The following is a 10,683-nucleotide window of genomic DNA, read 5'->3' as shown; positions in this document are numbered from 1 at the left end:
GTCGAGTTAGGTAAGTTGATGTTTAGTACTTGGGACGACGACGACGATGATGATGATGGTGATGATGATGATGATGATGATGATAATGATGATGGTGATGATGATGATGATGATGATGATGATGATGATGATGATGATGATGATGATGATGATAATGATGATGATGATGGTGATGATGATGATGATTACAATGATGATGATGATGATGATGATGATGATGATGATGATGATGATGATGATGATGATGATGATATTATCTTTGAATCGCGATTGGATGTTGTAATTTATTCTACATGACAATAATGATATTGCTATTAACATCCATTGGAGCGGAAATAAATTTATGCGCTTAACTGCCGAACTCTGGAAAAACAAGTATTCAAAAAGAATTGGCCAGAAAACTCGTCATTCATTTTAAGGACAATTTTTCTGGCCAAATTTTAAATACATGTTGTTTTTTTTTTTTTACAGAGTATTGCAGTTAACTGGCTACTTGCTGCTTGTGATAGTGTGGTGGTCACGTGTTCAACTTGCTTTGACCTTAACCCTCTCCTTACCACCTACAGCAAAATCGTCACATTTGTTACGACAATATATACGTTTTTGATTATTCAGATTAATTTTGTACATCACAAAATCTGAATAATGATCTTTGTTTAATTACTAAGAACATAAAGTTGTTTTGTAGAGAGCTTGTTTGAGTTTCAAAAATCAATTTTTCTGCTGGGTAAGCCTGCCATTTTGGGAAAATACTGAAAATGGTCGGTAAGGAAAGAATTAATAATTAGGCTCCCGTGGCATAAAATACTCTTCATTTCACTGAAGAAGATCCAGTCTTGTCAACTAATTCTGAACAGCACAGCGATAGTTACTCGAATTGAGTTTAGGATTAACAGCGTTTTCAAGGTCTTTTATGCCTTCAATTTCCTTCAACCAATGTTTTCTTCAAGACAGGATATAATAAAAAGTCACGTGGTGGTAAGTCAGGATTATAGGCTAGATGGGGCAAAACTTGGACTTCAGCCTCTTGAAGATGCTGAGTTATGCTCTGTGAGGAGCGACATTGACATGAGAGGCGTAATGTGCAGGACGTTCAAACGTTTGGTCTTTGCTCACCAGTGTACAAGAAGCTTCTAATGGTCTCACACTACAATATTCTGATGATCTATCCAGGCAGCAAAATTGTCTCGCACTTGTTTGCAGTCACGAACCCACCCAGTAGCCGTCACAATAGAACGCTCGACTAGAGGTTATCATGCGGTTTCAAGTTCTTGTCCACAACGCGTACATGTGGAGACATGTGGAAAGTCCCCACCGATGAAGCGTCGCTGCCGTTAGGCAGGTTTTCGATCTCAGTCGATTTTCCGCTACCCAGTGTCTCCTCTTGCTAGTAAGTACAGAAGCCTGGCAACATCTCTATGCGGCTATGTGGTCTAGTGGCATGACACTCGCTTTCGGATCGGAAGATCCTGGGTTCGGCGCATAGTTGAGTCCTTGGAAAAGGCCCTTTACTCATATTCTCTCACCGTACTCAGGTTAAAATGAGTACCTGGCCGTTAACAGCGTTGTCTTTGTCCGAAAAATTGCAATATCGCCTAACAGGCGTCATGTCCCGTCCTACATGTTAAATGTTGCTGTTGACCAGGGACCCCTTGAAAAGCGCTTTGTGCACATTTAGTGGATATTCCGCCATTGCCGGTCCCAAGACCGGATGAGAAAGGAGGAGGGTTAGCCGTAGGGCCAGCAACTCCACCCTGGAAAACACAAGCCGCTACAGAAACGTCGACGAAAGAAAACCCAATTACTACTGTTCTGGGAGAGGAAGGGTCAATGCGACACATGACGCTTTGCAGTGAAAGCCGAGAGGAAGCTACAAGGCCGACTTTCCTTCTTTCGACCAGAACCATTAACGTCGGAACATGGAATGTGAGGACCATGTATGAGACGGGAAAAACCAACCAAGTAGCAGCAGAAATGAAAAGCTACAACCTCACACTGCTTGGAATCAGTGAGACCCGTTGGACCCAGTCAGGGCAGAAGAAACTGATCACAGGAGAGCGTTTACTGTATTCCGGGCACGAAGAAGAGAACGCTCCACACACAGAAGGTGTGGTACTCATGCTGTCAAAATCTGCACAGCAGGCCCTGTTAGGATGGGAAGCACACGGACCGCGAATTATCGGAGCTTCCTTCAGAACAAAAGTGAAGAAGATCACAATGAATATAATACAGTGTTATGCACCAACAAATGAACATGACGAAGAGGTAAAAGACACGTTTTACAACAGATTGCAGAATGTCCTGGCCAAGTATCCAGAGAAAGATGTTAACATTCTCATGGGTGACATAAACGCAAAGATAGGGACAGATAATACAGGGTTTGAGGAAGTGATGGGAAAACATGGACTGGGAGTAATGAACGAGAATGGGGAGAAATTTGCAGACTTCTGTGCTATGAATAACCTGATCATTGGAGGTAGCACTTTCCCCCACAGAAGAATACATAAGGCTACATGGGTATCACCCGACCTTGTTACCGAAAACCAGATTGACCACATCTGCATAGCTAAGAAATTCAGAAGGTCCCTGATGGATGTACGGGTGAAAAGAGGAGCAGACGTTGCATCGGACCACCACCTGGTTGTAGCAAGGCTGAAATTAAAACTGAAGAGAAATTGGATGGAAGCAACGAAAAGAGAGAAGTACAATGTCAATTTGTTGAAAGATCCAGATACCCGAGGAAAATTCAACCTGACTCTCACCAATATGTATAAAGTATTAAAAGATCAGTTTTTGGAAGAGAGCAGTGTGGAAGATGATTGGCAGAAAGTGAAAGAAGGACACAAGACAACCTGTCAGGAAGTGCTTGGGCCGATGAGACACCACCATAAGGAATGGATTTCAGCCAAAAACACTGCAAAAGATCCAGACAAGGAAGCAAAAGAAGGCAGTCATAAACAATTGCCGGACAAGAGCCACAAAGGCAAAGGCACAGAAAGACTTCACAGAAGCCAACAGAGAAGTTAAGAGGAGTGCAAGAACAGATAAGCGCAAATACATTGACAGCCTGGCGGAAGAAGCAGAGAAAGCAGCAGCCAGCAACAACATGAAACAGCTGTATGACATATCAAAGAAACTGTCGGGGAAAAACAATAGGCCCGAGCGACCAGTCATAGACAAAGAAGGAAACACCATCCTGGGAAAGGAACAGCAACTAAATAGATGGGCTCTTCACTTTGAGGAGCTTCTGAACAGACCAGCTCCGTCGAACGCCCCAAACATCAACCCAGCTGATACAGACCTTGACATCAACTGTAGACACCAGACTAAAGAGGAGATCAGGAACGCTATCAAACTATTGAAGAATGGCAAGGCAGCTGGGCCAGACAACATTCCCGCAGAAGCTTTAAAGACGGACTTAAAAACGACCACAGAAATGCTTTATCCTCTCTTCAAGAAGATCTAGGAGGAGGAAGAAGTACCAACAGAGTGGAAGGAAGGGTACCTCGTCAAACTGCCTAAGAAAGGCGACCTCAGCAATTGCAACAACTACCGAGGAATAACGCTTTGTCAGTGCCAGGAAAAGTCTTTAATAGAATAATTTTGGAGAGAATTAAAAGTGCTGTTGACCCCCTCCTTCGCGACCAACAGGCTGGCTTCCGCAGGAATAGATCATGTGTCGACCAAATTGCAACCCTACGCATCATAATTGAGCAATCCTTGGAGTGGAATTCCCCGTTGTACATCAACTTCGTTGATTATGAAAAAGCGTTTGACAGCGTGGACCGAGAAACCTTATGGAAAATACTCCGCCACTATGGGGTTCCAACAAAAATAGACAGCCTGATCCAAAGTTCCTACGAGGGAGTGACCTGTCGAGTAATCCATGGGGGACTGACAGATAGCTTCAATGTGAACACTGGAGTCAGACAGGTATGTCTTCTGTCACCCTTTCTCTTCCTTTTGGCGATTGACTGGACAATGAGGTCAGCAGTGGCAGGTAGGAGAAATGGGATTCAGTGGACATTGTTCGACCAGCTCGACGATTTGGACTTTGCAGATGACTTGGCCTTGCTGTCCCACAATCACCAACAAATGCAGGACAAGACAACAGAGATAACAGCAAAGTCATCACAAATCGGACTCAGGGCCCATGAGGGTAAAACAAAGGTCTTCAAAATAAACACAAATAGTAAAGAACCAATCAAACTGCACGAGAGCGACCTGGATGAGGTTGACCACTTCACGTATTTAGGCAGCATTTTAGATAAACAGGGGGCACAGATGCAGACGTAAAGGCAAGAATGGGCAAGGCGAGGGTAGCATACTTGCAGCTTAAAAACATCTGGAGCTCCAAGGTGGTGTCAACCCGAACCAAAATAAGACTCTTCAATTCAAATGTCAAGTCAGTCCTTTTGTATGGAGCGGAGACCTGGAGGACCACGAAGACCACCACCGGAAAAGTACAGACCTTCATCAATAGCTGCCTCAGAAGGATCCTCAAGATTCACTGGCCAGACAGGATCAACAACGCAGACCTGTGGCAGAGAACATCTCAAATGCCAGCAGAAGACGAAATCAGACGCCGCCGATGGAGATGGATTGGGCACATCCTGAGGAAGCCAACCAATAACACCGCTAGGCAGGCGCTGAGATGGAACCCCCAGGGAAAACGGAAGAGAGGGCGGCCTAGAAACACCTGGCGGCGAGACCTGGAGGCGGACATGAAGAGGATGGGACACACCTGGGGAGAGTTGGAGAAGATGGCCCAGGACAGAGGAAGATGGAGGACTGTTGTTGACGGCCTATGCTCCACTAGGAGTGACGGGATAAGAATAAGAAGAAAGCTCAAAAAGCTCAAAGCTCAACATCTCTCCCAGTTTTGATAAGTTCATGTCTCCACTCCCACGAGGGATCGAATTCGTCGTTGTGTGCTTCCATCTCGTATGTGCAAACATGTCCGAAGTCAGGAAAGCCTAGTACAAGGATTGGCGGGACTTATTTCGTCTCGAAACGGGGGCACCATCCATTATGCGTTTGAGAGGGGTTTCCCCAGTTCCCCTCTCCATTTTGTTAAGCCAACGCCGGGTAATCATCTCCCGTCGGACATTGCATATTATTATTATTATTATTATTATTATTATTATTATTATTATTATTATTATTATTATTATTATTATTATTATTATTATTATTATTATATCATTCATCATATTATATTATTATTATTATATATATATTATATTATTATTATTATTATTATTATTATTATTATTATTATTATTATATTATTATTATTATTATTATTATTATTATCATTATTATTATTATTATTGTTATCATGTGTACCCCTTCACCGTTTGAAATATTTTACAGGTGAAGTTCATCAAGACAGTGAGCAGCTCATTCTTATGGTTAGTTATTCGTGCCAATGTTTTTTTGTATCTAAGGAATTGTTTTTCTGATTTCAACTGTCCTTCTTTGTAGTACATCAAAAGTACACTGTTCCCTGACGTTTCGGGCCTTTACTGACAGACAGCTATAGCGTGACATACAAAATTTTAATTGTATTGCAATACTGAAAGGTCATACAAGACAATAATTTAGAAAATCATGGGCCAGTTCTTATTACTTCATTTTGACTGATTAAATTTTTAAATTTCTTTATGATAAGTCTATCTGTGATATATTGACCAGAATTATTAACTCGTCCATGTGCAAAATTACTACAGACAAGAGCAATTCATAACGTTACTGTTTTTGCGATGTTCTGTTTACATCACAACGCACCGCCTAGTGAGTTATCGTTCGTAGTGCTCATGGAAACAAGTGGTCCCGTTGGTTAACTATTGAATACAACTCACGATTTGTTTTCTTTTGTGGCCAAAGATTGGTCTTTTGACGTGGCTTTTTGGTCAGTGTCAGGCTAAAGATAGAATTTTCTTGGCCAAGGAGTTCACAACATTGCCATCCGGAAGTATAACGGACAAACACACAAACTCTGTGTAACTATGAACTTTTATAGTCTGCTTAATACAGTTTAGTGAGAACAACTCACAAACGCGGATGGCAAAAACAATAACAAATGCCTGAGTGACGTCATCTTCGAACTATCTATAAGTTAACGATGGCTCTGGACTGTCTATAGATAGAACAAAGATGATGTCACTCAGGTCTTTGTTATTGATTTTTTGCCATCCATGTTTATGAGTAATGCTCAGTAAACTGTATTAACCAGACTATAAACGTTCAAGGTTACACATAATTTTGTGTGTTGGTCCGTTATACTTCCGGATGGCAAACTCCTGAGCCTAGCGCATACTATCTATATCAATCAGACTGCTGATGCTATGCGTTTAGTTAAGAAAACTCAAAACACCCACCCACCGGATACAACGTACCAACACACAAAACTATGTGTGACTTTAAAAGTCCATTGTTTGATCAATAGATGGAACGAAATTGACGTCACTCAGCTCTATATCATTGTTTAAGACAGCCATTTTAATAATCATAACTCACTAAATTATATCAATCATATTAAATTATAAACGTTCAAGGTTACACATAGTTTGTCTGTTGGTCCGTTAAATCGGGATGATGAATGCTGTCAGCTCTCTAAAGACTGCATAGCATCAATACAATTTAGGGAGAACTACTCATAAAAATGGCTGTCTAAAAACAATAAAGAGCTGAGCAACATTTAAGGTTACATCTAGTTTTGTGCACTGGTACTTTGTATCCGTCCGATGGATGTTGCGGGTATTTTACTTATTACTATTATTAAAAACGCATAGCATTAATAAATAAATGCGAAATGTAACACATGGTTTTCAGTGATGGTGATCAGGAGTGTAGAACTAGTGGGTATTTTATCTAAATTTATACCATGGATGGTTAATACCGTGCAGTTTACTTAGCTAAACACAAACTGCCATTATTGTTTACATTAAGACTGCTCCCATCACTAGATGTCTATTTAATAACATTGAAGTCTTGGGACAAATAAACTTTCTCTCTGATCTGCACAATCGGCCCATTTGTTGCATATTGATGTTACGAGTTTAAGTAGAATACTTACCTCTTCTGTCCGCCAGAACACTCTAACCAACACACAAACTTATGTGTAATGTCCTATTTTGACGTTCAGATAATTCATCTTCAGCCTGGTAGATATCCGGAAACTGTAGGCGAAGTGACAACTCACGACAGCGTGTAATGTTGTTTTTGTTTTTAAGGGTTTTACGGCTGGGTGGGGATCCTGACCTCCCATAGCGGGCAGGGAGGTACATACTGTGTCCTCTATCCCCTTATATCTGTTTTCCAACATGCTTTCTGTCTTTGTCTCGGAATGAGATTACTTGGTTTTGTCCTGGCACTGGCCGGAATCCTAGCTGGGAGGGAAACAATCAAATGCATAGTTATTGTTTTGGGAGATGATATTTTTTTCCTTGTAAATCATCTCTCTGTTATGTATTATTATTTTTTTTTTTGAATGTATAATGTAAGCATTTGAGTGTGTTCCTCTTAGTGGGGGCCATGCTTGTGTCCAGATGAGACTTATTGGTGATCTCAAACTAAGAACATTGATGGTATGCTCTTGGAATCTACATCTGATCCCTATTTGTTCCCAGTTCCCCTTTGTCTTACTTTTTCTTGTATGCTTTAATTGTAATTCTAGAACTTTTTACTGTCCCATTTTCTTCCTTTTTACTGGCGCTGATATAACCTAAATGTGTTGCAAGCGCCGTAAAACCCTTAAAATCAAACAAAACAAAACAAGGGTTTTACGGCGCTTGCAACACATTAAGATCATATCAGCGCCAGTAAAAAGGAAGAAAATAGGATAGTACAAAGTTCTAGAATTACAATTATAGCACCAAAAAAAAGGTAAGACAAAGGGGAATTGGTTCAAACAGATGTAGATTCCAAGAGAACACTATCAAAGTACTTAGTTTGAGGTCACCTAAAAGTCTCATCCAGACACAAGCACAGGTCCCCACTAAGAGGAACACACTCAAATGTTTACTAATCATATTGTATAATATGTAAAAAAAAAAAAAAACAACATAAAACAACAATGCATAACAGAGAGATGATTTACAAGGAAAAAAAATATCAGCTCCCAAAACTGTAATAATAATAATAATGATAATAATAATAATAATAATAATAATAATAATAATAATAATAATAATAATAATAATAATAATAATAGATCTTTATTGTCCATAAATATGGCAGTTTGTCATTTAGTTACACTTGTTATAACGTTAAACGATAACTGTAACATTGAACAGATATTTCACTCCTACTTATTTTCTCTCTCTCTCTCTCTCTCTCTCTCTCTCTCTCTCCTCTCTCACACACACACATTCTCTCTCTCTCTCTCTCTCTCTCTCTCTCTCTCTCTCTCTTTCTTTCTTTCACACGTGCGATATACACAACATAAACATATTCATTTCGTTTTCAATTTGTTACGATTGTGGCAATTCGACACCAAAAATTATCATCATTATCAATTGGTCAGTTAATCTTACATTAAATAAATTAATCAGTTAATCAGTCAACGAATCAATCCTTGGTTTTTCTGTACCATATGAAATATTCAAAATTTTTATTGATGGAACGAACGTTGGTTTATACTTGTTAGTTCTACATTTAATCTGACAAAACATTCTCCCAGATGGTAAAAGACTAAATCCATGGTATAAAATATGTTTTTTATTGTTGGTAATTGAGAATGCTTTCCTTTCTATTGCTTTTCCATGAATTCTTTCTACTCCATCAAGAGGATGGTTTATTATTTTTGATGCCTCTTTGATAGATTTTGAAATTTTGATTTATCTTTAAGTCGGCATCCTCCAAACCATATGGTGCAGCCAAACGCAATTACACTTTTAATCAATGAGTCATAAACTCTTAACATAGTTTTCTTCCTTACTTGAAATGTTCTCAATTTCCTTAGGATGTATAATCTTTGGGCAACTTTCAACAACCATTTAAGCAAAATTACAAAAGACACATCCCCTTCCTGCCCCCTATGTCAACACCCCAATGAAACAGTAACACACCACTTGCTTGAATGTCAACCTCTTGAAGACCTGAGATGCACATTCCTCCCACCAAATCCAAGCATCAGTAACACACTTTATAGTCACCTGGAACAACTACAAAAGACATCTAACTTCTACGTCATGGCACAAGACCGAAGGGCTAGAGCTCAGGTGGTCGCTGGTTCGGATAAGTAAGTAAGTAAGTAAGATATTATATTAATATGTTGAGAGAAATTGAGTGAACTATCAATGGTTATTCCTAAATATTTAAAATAGTCAACTATCTCAACATCATCTTTACCGATCGCCATACACTTTAAGTCGTTTTTATTTTTTACACCGAACACCTGTTCTTTCGTTTTTTCAACATTTAATTCAAGCTGATTTTGTTTACACCAATCGGTGAATATATTTATTTGTTTGAAATAATTCTTTTCGGTAACTTTATCTTTTAATAAGCCAAGAATAGCAGTATCATCTGCATATTTCACTATAAAACAATTTTCAAAGGATGGTCTGCAGTCGTTGGTGTATAAGATGTACAGGATTGGGGAAATCACGCAGCCTTGGGGACATCCGTTCGACAACGTTCTTTTGTTGGAGATATGTTCACCCAATTTTACACATTGCGGTCTATGGGTCAGAAACTCTTTATACCATTTAATAAGGTAGTTTGGAATATCCATGTTGCACAACTTTTGAAGCAAAACATCTGTGTTCATGGCATTAAAAGCTGACGAAAAGTCGACAAACAGGATTCTGGCGTAATTCGAGGGCGTTTGGTCTGTAACTATACATTCGACTGTTTCCCTCCCAGCCAAGGACTCCGGCCTGGGTCAGGACAAAACAAAGTAATCTCATTCCAAGACCAAGACAGAAAGCATGTTGGAAAACGGGTATGGGGGGGGGGGGGGGGAAAGAAGACACAGCATGTACCTCCCTGTCCACTATGGGAGGTCAGGATCCCCACCCAGTGAAAGCGTGTAAACGATGAATTTGACTGATGTCTGACATCTTACAGAATAGATAGTATGCGCTTGACTAAGAAGCTCACAACATTGCCACCCGGAAGTATTACGGAAAAACACACAAAACTCTGTGTAACTATGAACTATCATAGAATGGATAATACAGTTAAGTGAGAATTACTCATAAACGTGGGTGGCAAAAAACAATAACAAAGACCCGAATGACGTCAACTTCATTCTATCTATATAAGTACAATTGTATCATTTTTTAGTATTTAACACTTTTTTTGACATATCCAACGGAAACAGTTGTTAACTATACATATTTTTGACAATTAACTATCAAAAAGTTATTGTTTACTGTTAACAGCTTTCAAAATAATAAATGTAAACATGACCCCTAATCGTTTAAAGGATATAGATAGAATGAAGTTGACGTCACTCGGGTCTTTGCTATTGGTTTGTTTTTGTTTTTTTTGTTTTTTTTTTTGCCATCCACGTTTATGAGTAATTCTCACTTAAATGTCTTATCCAGACTATAAAAGTTCATGGTTACACACAGTTTTGTGTGATGCTTCAATATACTTCCGGATGGCAATGTTGTGAGCTTCGTAGTCAAGCGCATACTATCTATACACTATTTTAAGTAGTTAACTGCC

Source organism: Berghia stephanieae, chromosome 9 (assembly GCF_034508935.2).
Source record: "Berghia stephanieae isolate SIO BIC M18660-M18661 chromosome 9, UCSD_Bste_1.3, whole genome shotgun sequence".
In the NCBI taxonomy this organism is placed as follows: domain Eukaryota; kingdom Metazoa; phylum Mollusca; class Gastropoda; order Nudibranchia; family Aeolidiidae; genus Berghia; species Berghia stephanieae.
This window is presented reverse-complemented; position numbering follows the sequence as displayed.